The sequence below is a fragment of the Vicugna pacos genome, chromosome 19 (genome assembly GCF_048564905.1).
Source record: "Vicugna pacos chromosome 19, VicPac4, whole genome shotgun sequence".
Taxonomy (NCBI): domain Eukaryota; kingdom Metazoa; phylum Chordata; class Mammalia; order Artiodactyla; family Camelidae; genus Vicugna; species Vicugna pacos.
The window spans coordinates 45,237,609-45,250,908 of record NC_133005.1 but is presented as its reverse complement, the minus strand read 5'-3'; the positions used below and the strand labels follow the sequence as shown (position 1 = coordinate 45,250,908).

Below are 13,300 nucleotides of genomic sequence, written 5' to 3'. Positions count from 1 at the left end.
CCCTGTGCTTCAGTGGAACAGGCTCCAAGGGACTTCTCACTGCAGAAGGACTGTCCCTCTCTCCTCCCTCCACTCACCCCTCTGTCCCTCCCTCCGCCTGCCTTCACTCTCCATCTCTGCCCCCCAGCGCCCCCAAGCCGGCCTGGGAGCTGATGTCAGATGCACGAATGTGCCCAGCCCAGGCTGGAGCAGCCATCCAGCCGGCCCGGCCCCAAGTGGCAGTCCGTGGGCCGGGGCAGCACCACGTCCCGGAAACGGTGGACAGGAAAGCACGTCTCCCCTCCCCTGCCCAACACAGCCCACGCTGGGGGCTGCCCCATCCCATCCTGGCCCCCATTCCACTGTTCCCACGGCCACGAATCAGCTGTGGTGGTGTCTCCGGGGGAGCCTCCCCACCGCCAAGGCAGAATGGATCCGCTCCTCCCAGCCCCCCAGTCCTGGGATTTACCCCTCCGACAGTCACTCAACAAACATTGACCTGACTCTCCTGGGAGATGCAGAGCATCCTGAGGTCGGCCTCTTGCTCATGCTGGGTTCCTGGAACCCCTGCCTGGAACTGGTACCAGTGCGTGGCAGGCACACAGTTGGCGCTGGCTGAGTGAATCGGGTGGGTGACGCCGCCTGGAGCAGCTGACATATGTGAGTGTGGGTGGACAGTGCTCCCAGGAGACATGAAAAACCGTAGAAACAGCTTACAGTTGCTTGGGTGCTACGTCTATTATGAAAGCTTTCTCACAAAAGATTAACCCTTGCCTCCCCCCTTCCTCTCTCCCTCATCCACCCACCCGCCCACCCACCCATCCATCTACCATCCGTCCTTCGTTTATGGAGACCCGCCTTTGTCAGGTGGATCACAACCACCCAGTGAGGTGGCTGCGGTCCTCGCACCTGTTCACGCGATACAGGAACTCGGGGAGAGGGGAGGGGTTTCCCCTGGCGGCGCCATCAGAGCTGGTTCTTGAACGAAGAGCGTGGGGCTCACCAGGGAGAAGCTGGGAGCACGGGCGGGGCGCGGAGGAGACTGAGCGGCTGGCGCTGTTGGGGCGGCTGAGGGGAGAAGCCCGGCGACTGTCCTGGGCTGGGGGGCACCTTCGTGCTCGCTGCTTCGGTGGCCAGTGTGGCTGCTGTGAGGTCGCGGGCACCTGGCCCTGCCCCTGCCCCGCCCTGCAGATGGGGCCACGAGTCGCACGTGCTCCCCATGCACACAGCAAACCGGGGCCCGGGGAGTGGCCGCTGGGATTCCTGACGCGGCTCGCTGCCTTCAGGCCTTTGTGACGGGTGAGACGCAGGCGGCTCCGTGCTGCCCAGGCGGCGACACCGGCCGAGACGCTAGTGCGTGCCTTTCTGAACCTGGGATGGACGGCAACCAAGAGCACGCCAGTGCCATCCTTAACTGGCGGCCCCGACGCCTGCACGGTCAGGATTCGCCTGCCAGTCCACACCCGGCAGACGGTCCGAGGCCTCTGGGACGGGGTTGTGGAGGAGCCGCGCCCCTCCCTCCCCCTGGCGCCTGGGTGCAGGGAAGGGCCCTGGGTGGTGAGCACCCGAGGCCAGGCCAGCACTGCCGCTGTCCGGCTGTGGCCTCAGGCAAGGCCCGCCCCCCTCTCCCTGTGGGCAGCATTAGGGAGTTGGCTGAGACATCTCCAGGCTGATGCGCCCCGGCCTGCGGAGCTGCGTGCCGGGGGCGGGGCCGCGAGCGCTGGGGACCCGAAGTTCCCGTCCCCACAGGCCGGGCCTTCTGTGAGACCAGAGGCTGCCTGGGCTGCTGCTGGCACTGGGCTGGTTCAGTGAGTGGCCCTTGATTGGAACGTCCATCCCCAGTCTTCTGCATCCCTTGGCCTCCCTCCGGCCATGGGGCTGGGGTGGGGTGGAACCCACTGTCCACCTGCAGAGGCTCGTGTGGCCCAGGCCTGGTCAGTCAGCAACACCTGTTTCCCAGGTCCTGTCATTGGTACTGGGATGGCCAAGGGCCTCAAGCTGCGCTGATGGTTGGACCTGCTGGGAGGCAGGGCTCTCTCCCTTCGTGGCTGCTGAACTGGGGGGCACAGTCTGGGAGGCCGTCGGGGCAAGGACATCCTGGGTGCAGCGTGGGAAGGGCCTCCCCGAAAACACTACCAACAAGGGAAACAGCTGAGATGAGGACCAGGGAGGTGAGTCCTGGAGCCCCATCGAGCACCTGGATCCAGCTAGGCCTGAAGCAGCCCTTTGTGTTCAGTTACACAAGCCAGTAATTCCCCTTTTTCTGTTTGGCCCTGTTGGGGCTGCTTTCTGCCCTTTGCCACTACCTCTTACTGTCATTTGTTTTGTGAGGGACATTATCACAGGAAGAGCAGTGGGAGGACCAGAGGCCCCGTGGCTGAGGACAGACTCCAGGCCCGACTCCCGTGGCCTCGGTCAGGGCGTCACGGTGGAGGTTCCCTCACTCTCTGGGGCCAAACTCCCTGCCCATCCAGTCCTGTCTTCAGGCTATACCTTACAGCAAAGACTTTCCTGCACTTTAATAAACAAATTTAAAAGCAGTTTATGCCTCTGCTATAAATGGCAAATCAGCATCACCTGCCATAAATAGGAATTAGTCCTAAACATAACTGTATTTTTGAAGGTCCATCTGTGACTGTCTAGGTCCAGCCCACGAGGCCCATCTGGGGACCCAGGCCGGCGGAGCCAGGAGAGACCGGGACCGAGAGGCACTGGGTGCAGGCTCTGCACCCCCCGCCCACCCTCCTGGGCTCGCAGGTGGTAGCTGAGCTGGCCACCCGCCCCTCTGTGAAAACTGTCTGCGCGCTGTGGCAGAAGCGGAGGCCCGCAGGCCCCCAGTCCCAGGAGCAGGTGGCGGCCCCGCTGGCCCCACTCTCGCCCGCTTTGCTGCGGACACAGGACCCCTTGCTGCTCCTCGAAGGCCGGGCCTCACCCCAGGGCTGACGCAGGGCTGTTTTGCCTGCCCCGACGCTCTGCTTACTCCGTCAGCAAGGCCTTCCCCGCCCCGGTGTATAGAACACACACCCTGCCCCACAGCCGCCCTCCCCGCTGGACACCGAAGCAGGAAGAGGCACAGGAGGTGCTTACTCCACGACCCCCGGAGGAGCCAGCACTGCCCACACTGGTTTGGACCTCTCGCCTCCAGAGCTGGGAGAGGATGTGTTTCTGTTGTCTGATGATGCAGTGCCCAGCATGTCATCTCCCCCGCAACCGCGTAATGGCCTCAGTTCACCATTCCCACCAGGCCGCTGGGGGATGAGGCACCCTAAGTGCCCTCAGCCCCACGCGGGCTGTGCTCGAAGCAGACGGGGAGATCCTGCTCGGAGCCTTTGCCCAAGACCCCGTGGCCTCACCGCTGGGTCTCTGCCCGTCTGACCACCGGCAGGAAGGAGGGATACCCAGGGCCAGAGGGCCGGGCAGATGCGATCGGAGCCGTCAAACCTCACCCCAGACCTCGCCTCCAGGGACCAGCCGCCGCTGCAGGGCCGAAGCGGGAAACACAAGAGGACGCAGACAACAGCTAAGGGAGGGACTTGACCAGAGAAGAGGGAGGGAAGTATCCTGTGCGGGACCGCAGCACGAGGTCACTCCTGCAGCACCAAGTCACTCCTCCGATCTTTCTCTCCTTGGTCGTCGAGTCACAGCCTCCTCATGGGACCACGGGGGGCTGCTGCTCTCAGAAGACACTGAAGAGAAACCATCTCAGAGACACAGGGACACACGCGTGTATGTGCGCATGTGTGCGTATGTGTGTGCTGTCCGTGTACCCGTGTTTCTGTACCTGCATGTATGTGTCATTGTGCACGCACACACGTGTATAGGTGTGTGTGTACCTGTGTGAATGCAAGTAAGCACACACGTACACGTGTATCCATGTGTATGCACGTGGGTATATGGCTGTGTACGTGTGCACATTCGTGTGTGAGTGCATGTTGTGCAGCCGACCACCTCTAGAGGGCGTGCGGGCCTGGCTTTTGGGTGCCGGGTGGGGGTCCTTCCTGGCTGTGGTGCTGGGGGGTGGGGCGCGAAGACAATAGCAAGAAGGAGGAAATCTGTGCAGGGACTCCCAGTAGAAGCCAGGGCCTCCCTGAGGGCGGGGCCTCTGAGATCCAGGCCAGCCCAGCCGGGTCACGGGTCTGGGCACCGTGGGAGCACTGGGGTGGGCGCGGGCGCGGGTCCAGGCTCTGTGCTGTGGATTTTGTTTTAGAAAGTTACTTTTCAGACTTAATAATGGTCACTGTTTTTCTCTTTCACCAAATCCCCTCTGGAAAGGCGCTCAGAGACGGGGTGGGTGGGCAGGACCTGCCCCCGTCCCTGGAGACAGACACGCTCACACGACTGGCCCATCTTTACTCAGGGGGGAGGGGGTGTCTGGTGGGGCTGGGATTTCTGTTTTTATTCACAAAGCCTTCCTCCGGACCTGGTTTCCTGGCCCCAAAGTGCATGTGTCTCATGGTTCACGTGAGGCCAGCTGCTGCCACAGACCACCCGGGCACCCTGACCTGCGCTCTGACCAGCCCTGGGGAGTCGCGGGCAGCGTCCTCCCCACTATGCAGGTGACCACATGGAGTCTTCGGGGGCCAGGTGGCTCCCCAAGGCCCTGGCCGGAGGGCAGCGTGCCTGGGCCCCGGCCATGGGAGCCTGAATCCCAGCGGTTGGCTTCCTGGGCCCTCTTGGGAGGGAGGGATGACCCTGGTTCCAGCCCTGGACCGGCCATGGGCCCTTCTCCACAGGCTGATTGTGAAGCCTCCGTCTCCGCACTGACCCCGACACGGAGCAGCAGGAGGGGGTGGGTGGGGCAGTGGGCGGCCCGGCAGGGCGGTGGGTGTACTGAGCAGGTGCCCCTGCCCGCCAGCCCGGGCAGCTGTGCAGCGGTATCCACCCTGCCCCTGCCGGCTGCAGAGAACATGGCCGGACACCCCTGGAGCCGGGCAGCAGTGGTCGCAGCGAATTCATTAAAACGTGATTTGGCCGTTTTCAAGTTCAAGAGGAGGGAAGAAAACTGCAGCGGGCGTCCCTGGGGTTCTCACTCACCTCCCGCAGCTCAGCGTTTAAATTTTGCAGAACATCCATCAATAATGCATCCGGCCGGCCTGCCCTAGAAAAGCGTCAAAGATCCCTGTGCCCTCGCCACGCGGGGCCACTAGGATGCGCACCGGCGGCTCACCCCCCACTCCCGTGTCAGCCTGCGGTTCCGACCCTGCCGTCCGGCCGCTCCCGGGGCGGCGTTAGCCTCTGTGCTGCCAGCACGTCTCCCTGCCTGCCTGGTGGTCAGTGTGTGTGGGAAATCAAGGTTGAGAGGCCGGCAGCCCACGTTCAGACTCGCAGGCTCCTCCCGCAGTCCGTCTTTCCAGAATGAGGTCTTCCTCTCCCCTCGCTGGGTCATCACATCCCCTGTGACACTGGTCACTGCCAGGAGACGAGGCACACCGAGGGCCGGGTTCTCGTAATCTCAGCCCGCAACTGCATGCCTGGGCGTGTGCCCGAGGCCCGGAACGGGCAGGTGCTGCCCCGGGCTCACGGCAGCACCAGTCACAAGGGGAGCAGCCTGAATGCCCACCAGCAGATGTGGGAATGAGCCAATGTCTGTCTGTCTGTACGGGGGTATCGTTCAGCCATCAAAAGGGGTGCTTTACGGACACTGGCTACAATGCGGATGAACCTCGAAAACCCGATGCCCAGGGAAAGCGGGCAGATGCAGAGGCCCCCAGGCTGAATGAAAGTCCAGAACAGACCACCCCATCGGGAGGGCAGGTTGGAGGCTGCCAGGCCTGGGGAGCTGGGGGCATGGCAGTGACTGCTGTTGGCGCGGGGTTTTTAGGGGATGGAATAGACAGTGGTGGAGGGTACACGGCAGTGAAGGCACTAAATCCGCTGAAACTTGCACGTGGAAAGTGTGCCCTTCATGGCACCTGGATGACATCTCAAGGTGCCAGCACAGCTGTCTCATGGGGCCCCCGGGGCCGTGTACTCTGCAACCACGGCCAGGCCTGGCTCACCGAGCTGGTGGGGCTGCGTCCGGCTGCCTGTGGTCCGGCATGGGCCCCACGCTGGGGCTGCAGGCTGAGCCCAGGCTGAACAGACCCACAGGGCACCTACTCTGCACCCAGCAGCCCCCCACCAGCCTCTCCCTGCCCCCCACAGCAGGCCGAGCCCCCTCCTCGGGCCCCTCCTTCCTTGCAGCCCCGCAGCCCTTCAGGTGCATGCGCTGCTCTTCTGCAGGGAGAGGGGAGTCTCGGGGCACCTGCTGCAGGTGCAGTCTGGGTGGGGCCGAGGGCCCCTTTCTGAGGTTCCTCTGCCTGGGAGGGTGGGGCTGGGTGCCCCCCGAGCCCCCCCCGGGTGAGGATGCCCTCGGCTCTGTGTCAGAGCCCTCCACCGCGGGCCGGGCAGCAGCACCACCCTCTCTAAACCCTCACCAACCGCCTCTGGGACTCTGGCTTCCCTGGAGAGCGCTGCTTAGGACAAGGGGCTGAAACCCCCCCACCCCCTTCCCCCAGGAAGCCCCCCCCCCCGGCTGCTGTTTGCACACTCAAGATGTGAGGCTGGCTGGCTGCTGCCCCCCGGGCTTCACGACCACTCAGGGCCTTGGACCCCTGTCCTGGCCCCACCCACACTCCCTGTGCAGGGAGCCTGGGGGACATGGTCGCTCCTCCATGCCAGCCCCCCCCGCCCGTAACTGGGTTTGCTTTCTGCAGCACCGAGCTGGGCCACAGACAGACAACGCCAGCACTGCAGGTAGAGCTCCCTCCGGGGCCTGCTGCCTGGGCGGGGAGACGCCAAGAAGGCCTCTGGTTCCCAACACGCAGCCCAGGTGTGGTGCTTGGGGTCTGTCCCCATGGCCTCCCTCTGTGTCTGTCTCTTCCTTTTCTCTCTCCTCTTCCCTCCGTACTCTGCTGGGCACAGAGGGAAGACACACTGCCGGAATGACTGCTCCTCAGGGCAGTCTGGACGCCGGGGAAGAACCTGAGGGCTGGGGGCACAGGCCAGCCTCCTGCTGCCGCGGGGAGAGCGGGCCCCACGCCCGGAGCCTCAGAACTTTAAGACAGTCCAGGAACCTGGGCTTGTGTACCAGCCTCCTGCTTAAGTGCCGGCCAAGTTTGAACAGCAAAAGGACAAGAAGGCGACACATCTGAGGCTGAACCCGTCTCTGGGCCACCAGTTTGAGACCCTCGGCCTGGCCAACAGGGACAGAGGCCAAGGGTACGGGGAAAAGCCCCGCTCCTCCCACGGAACTGGCCGCCACGCTGCTCCCCGGGGAGGCGGGGGGGGTGGCTTTTTGGCCACGTGGTGTCTGCCATTGCATCAGGAACGCAGCCACGTGTGTGAAAAAGTGGGCGTGGCCGTGTGCCCATGAAACTTTATTTACAAAACCAGCTGCAGCTCAGGTGTGGTCACCCCCAGCCAGCATTGCTCTGACCTGCTGCCTTCCTTGGAGCCAGGACCCCCATCCCCAGACCCCCCTAACACCCTTGGCTCCTGCCCACTTCAGGGGTCAGAGGTCATGCCATCTGACCTTGTCACCTTTGCCTGCACTGTCCCCACTCGGACACCCTCTCCTTCCTCCTGCCAGTTGCCTGAGCCCTGTTCTGCCTGCACCAGGGGCCCTCACCCCACCTCCTCCGTGTCAAATTGCAAACCTACAGTAAGAGGGTGGCCTCCCAGTGCCCCTGCCCTCCAGCCAGGCCTCTGAGGAAGAGGCAGGGGAGGGGGTTGTAGGCAAGGGGCAAGAAAGCAGCGAGGGCTTCCTGGAGGAGGCGGGCAGGGTGGGCGATGCCCGGGTGGCCCTGCCAGGGCTCTCATCCCAGGGTGGGACCACCATCTCGCCATCCCACAAGGCAGCCCCCAGCTACTCCGATGGGAAGCCCAGCCTTCGATGTGCCTCTGTGGCCCCCTGCAGCCTGGAACTGTGAGCCCCCGGGGACAGTGCCAAGCCCGCTTCGCCACTGCAGATGCCATAGCCCTGAGCTGATGCTCGCGGACAGATGTGGGTCCCAGCCTGGCTCACTGAACAGGTACGGTGGGGAAGTGTCCCTTCCAGCCAGGCTGTGCTGGTGGGAGGCCCCAGAAAGCAGTTCTGGGCCTGAGGGCCCGGGGGCTCTGTGTGGCTTTGACGGCTCCATCCGTGAGTGGAGAGAGGCCAACAGGGAGCTCGGCACGGACGGGGGCTTTTATTTTGCGTTTTTCATCTTGCTTCACAGGAAACGCTGTCATGCATTCTCTTGAGCTTCTTTTTTTAAAATTAATTTTTCTTTTAAACTTTTTTTTGGGGGTGGGAGGTAATTAGGTTTCTTTCTTTCTTTCTTTAGTGGAGGTACCAGGGATTGAACCCATGACCTCGTGCATGCTAAGCACGTGCTCTACCAATCAGCTCCATGCCGCTCCCCCTGCCCCATCTCCCCCCGGGCTTATTTCTTCCTGTGATGACAGTAAGTAGAGGTCGGCAAGGAGACGGCATTTGGAAACCCCTGGAAATGCTGGGAACCAGCAAGTGTTAAGAATCCCAAAGCTGGTGCCCCATGTGCTTCTGGACACTCGCATCTCGGCCGGGGTTGGGGTTGGGGGGGTCCTCGGCGCAGCCCTGGCCCCTGGGCACTTACACACCCCGGTCAGCTGAGATGCTGCCCCGCACCACCTTAGCAATTAAAACTCTCCCTGAAAGACACCAGGAGCAGAGCCCAGCGGGTTTTCTCTGTGAACACCCTGCCCCTTGGAGCTCAGGCTGTCCTGCTATAGACGAGGTCACAGGCATTCTGGGGGGGACGCAGGATGGGGGGCCTGGGAAGCACAGCAGGGGGCAGTCTACACCTGAAGGCAGGGTTGGCTCCTGGAGGGGTCAGGGGAACAGGGGGTTGGAGAGGTGTGACTGTCTCCCGGGCAGGACGAGGGCTGTCTGAGGCCCCGGGAGGCAGCCAGGGTGGCCAGGGCACAGCGCAGGGCCCGGTGGGCCTGGGTGGGGACGGGCCTGGAGGCCAGGTGAGGGATTCCGGCTCCACGAACAAGGGAAGCCGAGTTCTACCAGGACATTTTGGGGCAGGTGGTGACGTCCCGACGCCCACACAGCAGGAGACACCCGCGCCCAGGCACGAGCCCGCCCTCTCCCTTGTGCGCACGCGCCGGCCGCTCTGCCCCGGGATCCGCCCCTGGCGGGGTACCCGCAGACCACTCTGCCTCTCGTGCACTTCCGCTGATGCAGCCCTGAGGGCGTCACACCATCCCAGCTCGGCCTCAATCAGCTACAAGGGCTCTTTCAACGAAACAGGGACTCCAGGTAGGAAAGCGTTAAGTCGGGGCTCAACTGGCAGCTTCTTTTTAGTGTTTTGTGAAACAAGGGTCGGCAGATCCCAGCGACGGAGACCCAGGAAGCCATGACGACGCGGGAAGGACTCCTGGCGTTTAGGACACAGCCCTGAGCACAGCCGCAGTCCCACCGACCCGTGCCTCAGGCAGCCGCCTCCGCAAGAGGGCACGGACGTGCCCAGGGCGAGCGGGACGCCGCGTGGCCACGGGGCTCAGCCCCCAGCGAGAGCGTGGGGGGTAATAACTCTCTCTTTGTGCTTACCCTGCTTTCTACCATAAACTGCTGCTTTTGGGATAAAAAAATCTGAGAAGCGTCACCGCACCAGCCCCCACCCCCTACCCCTTCAGCCGCCGCGTCCTCACAGCGCTTATAGAAGCTCACTTTCTAGGAGCAGTTTCAGAATCTCCCGCGTGACCTGTCGTGACATTTCTCATGAAGCGAGGGCGTTGCCTGTTTTGTCACCAAGCAAGAGATTCCACCCGAACTGAGCAACATGACAGAATTAACTGTGGTGGTCACCGTTGTCACCGGCAGCAGTGACCACCCTGTGAAATCTTTCCTCTGATGGCCACGTAGGGTGGGGACTCTTGAAAACCACAGAAAGGTGTCGGCTCTGCTTTCTTAGAGATCCTGAAGACCACGTGATCGCAAATTAGGCCCAGCCTGGTCCGGGGAGAAGCTCTGAGCTGCTGGGTGAGCAGCCCGCAGCCCATGGACTCGAGGACCGAGAGGGGCGGGTGTCCGGAAGCGGGCGGGTCTGAGACTTGGCGGCCGGAGCCGGAGCCCGCCCTCGCCGCGGGCCGCAGCGGCGCCTCCAGCCGCGACACGCCGGCTGGGGCTGGGCGGGCGGATGCGGCTTGCAGACGGGGCGTCTCTGATGGGCGCACGAGAGAGCTCGAAGCGCTGCTGTCTCCTGCGAGCCCTCCTGACATTTTAACCCTGCAGAAACGCCCAGCTTGCAAAGCCCTGCCTAATCAGACAAGGGGCAGCTCTGCGGGTGCCCCCTCCCGGGGGCGACTCGCTGCCACGCCGGAGGCCGGTCCTGAGGAGCGCCTGCAGTCTTCTCCCCCGAGACGGTGCTGTTCTCAGGGGCGGGGGGTCAGCGTCCTTCAGAGAGGGGAGGGGGCTCTGTCCGGGGCCCTCTGCGGGGTTGGCTGTGTGGATGTCCCGCCAAAGCCACAGAGGCTGAGACACGGGCCACGTGAGGGACACCACACGGGGAGGGCGTGGAAGTCTGGGTCCCAGCTCACGAGGAGACTGCAGGGCGCCTGGCAGGCCCCCCTCCCCAGACGCAGCAGCTGAGGCCTCGCAGTGTCTGTTTCCGAGTCAAGACGGACTGGCCACCGCCAGCCAGAGGGGCCTGGCACCCTACCCTCGGGGAGCAGCTCGGGACAGAAGGTGGACAACACGGTGGCTGGCGTCCCAGCCAGCCCGGCACCCGCCGCCCCAGAAGTCTTGCTTCCAGCGCCATCAGTAACGAGGGTGTGCGGCACACGGTAGGCACTCAGTTAACACCTCCTTGCTCCCATCCTCCCCCCCACTGCCCACGTGGACAAGCGTCTCCTCGGGGGAGGCCAAGAACGCGCTCCCTCATGCAGCCTCCTGGCTCGCCCGACTGGTCGGCTCAAGCCCCAGGTTGCCGGCCCCCTGTTCCCAGCTCTCACTGGTTCCAGGTCCCTGCATGGCCCCAGACAGGCCCAGGGTGGCCACTCCCACCAGCTCACCCCTCCACGCTGCGGCCGCATTCTAGCCTTATCTGACCTGGGCCCTGGGGACTGAGCCGTCTCTTGGCCTTTCCATGTGTCTCTCCTCGTCCCTCACTGGTGCTGGGACGCTGGCCTCCACCCTCAGATCCCACGCCTCCTTGTGGGGACACTGTCCCTGACTGCGGGAGGCAGGGGTGCTGGAGAGGGGCCCCTGCACATGACACGGGCCACACGGGCCCCCAGGAGTGGGCTTGTGTCCCCGGAAGGTGACATTCCCACACTCAGCAGCTGACCTCCTTCCCACCGGCCACTCCAGGGGCGGCTTGGGGACTCGTGGGTGTCTGAGATTCCCGAAGCCGGGACCTGGAACCCCTGTGGCACTCAGGACAGGTTCGCACTGGTGTGGCGCTAAGTCACACTGACCCACATAGTGGGAGAATGGTTCCCGCTTCAACCTGGGCTGGGAGAAGGCTCTGCTCGCAGCTAGGGAGCTCTAGCAAGTGTTAGTCTTCCTTTGTGAGACTGAGAGGGAGGGAGAGGGGAGGCCTGGGGCTCCGATCTTGGAAAGGACACACCTGCAGGCAGAATCTGAGTCCCCCCGCCCCCGGCTGAGGGTCAGCCCGGCACAGGCTGAGGGCGAGGTGCGGCCTGCATTCAAACCCTGGTCCTCCCTTCTTCGCTGTGTGACTTTGGGCAGGTTACTGCCCTTCTCTGTGCCTTGTCTTATCCACAAGCAGAGACGACACTCCTTCATTCCCTGAGGACCAGACGACGGAGCAGCACCTGGATTCCTGAGCAGAAAGAGGAAAGGTGGCTGCCAAGGGGTGAGGAGGCCCCTGGGCAAATGTCCAGAAACTCTGGGGCAAGTGACGCTGGCCCCTCTAGAGCAGGGCCCTCACGGCAGCCGTGGTGGCAGCAGCTCCCATTTCTTGAGCAGCTCCGATGGCCCAGACCCGGCCCCTGCAGGGCTTGTGGCAGGAGGGGAGCCCCCAGCAGAGGAGACCGGCCCACATGGGGTCTCCCTGGTGCTGGGCTCTGCAGGACCCGCGCCTATTCAGTGAGACAAGAGGGGATCAGGGAGGCCTCCCTGAGGAGGTGACGTCTGGTGAGGGGACAGGAAGAACGGGGGCACGAGAAGCCCCGCCGAGTAGGAGGCCTGAGAGGGGCCAGGCCCCACGTCCTGCGGGCAGTGGGAGCAGGGAGCTGGATGCAGCCGGGGGTCTCGGAGCATGAGTCCTGCTGCCCAGGCCTGCTTTCCACCCTCCCCGACTCCTTCTGTCTGGGGACAGCCCCTTCCCGGCTGGGCCCTCCCAGGCTCTTCCACCCCAAACACAAGGCCTTGCCGTGCCATGGTGGAAGTGGCAGGGAGAAGTGTCCCCCAGCTGTCTCAGGACAGTCACCGCCCACGGCCCGCGGATGCACTAATCAGTGCGGACAGCTTGTGTTTGATTCTTTCCCTTGACCTGCTTAAGATTCAGAAGCCATGTGCTCGGGGTGGGGGAGCAGTGAGGCAGCTGCCCCAAAGGAGAGGCCCAGGCCTCCGGGGTGGGATGGAGCGGAGAGGTGGGGGGGCCGGAGGATGTGCGGTGGGGCCGACTCCATCCCGTTCAGCAGGGCCAGGGGCGGAGCTGCTGTGTGTGCTCAGTGTGTCTGGGAACACAGGCTGGGGCTGGTCCATCCTGGGCCCGAGCGGGCGCGAGCCCTTGCTGGGCGGCCAGGTGCAGAGGGAGGGCAGAGCCTGGGGCGCAGGGCAGCGCAGGGTGAGGGTGGGATGGAAGGTCCCTGGCAGGTCGTCTCCACTCGCGTGTGTGGCTCTCTGCTGGAGGGCGACTTTGCTGCAACCAAGAGCCTGAGAAAGTGGCTCTGGATGTCGTGGGTCTGCTGCAAGGGCAGGGCCACCTCAGGGCGAGCGTGAGGACTTGGCAGTGTGGTGGGTGGAGGAGGCAGCCGCCAGAGTCCATCAAGTGAACGGGTATCTCCTGTTCTCCTGGTGGCCTCGGAGCTGAGGTACCAGGAGCAATCCTCAGAGGCGGGGACACCGCCGTCTCCTTCTGTGGCCTCGGACCCCATGCTCACATCCGTTCCCAGGGAAGGGCTCTCTGGTGGCTGAGCGCTGCAGCTCCCACTGGAGGATGCGAGACATATTGCAGTGCAGCCCTGGCAGGCTGGGTGCCAGTCACATAGATCCGACCCGACGGCTGGCCTGGCGGGGCCCTCAGATGTCCCGTCCCCCTCCCCTGATCTGCAGGCCAGACCTCAGGGAACTTGTCACCTGTCAGCACCCCTCCAGGCTCCCCCCATCAGGTGTCACCCACTG

At 63.8% G+C, this 13,300-nt stretch overlaps 1 protein-coding gene across 1 annotated transcript in view; it reads right to left on the bottom strand.

Annotated features, from left to right (window-relative positions):
* The window catches only part of CDH4 (cadherin 4), a 159,582-nt gene that overhangs the window by 31,955 nt on the left and 114,327 nt on the right, over positions 1–13,300 (bottom strand). The gene's annotated exons all lie outside the window — the stretch shown is intronic.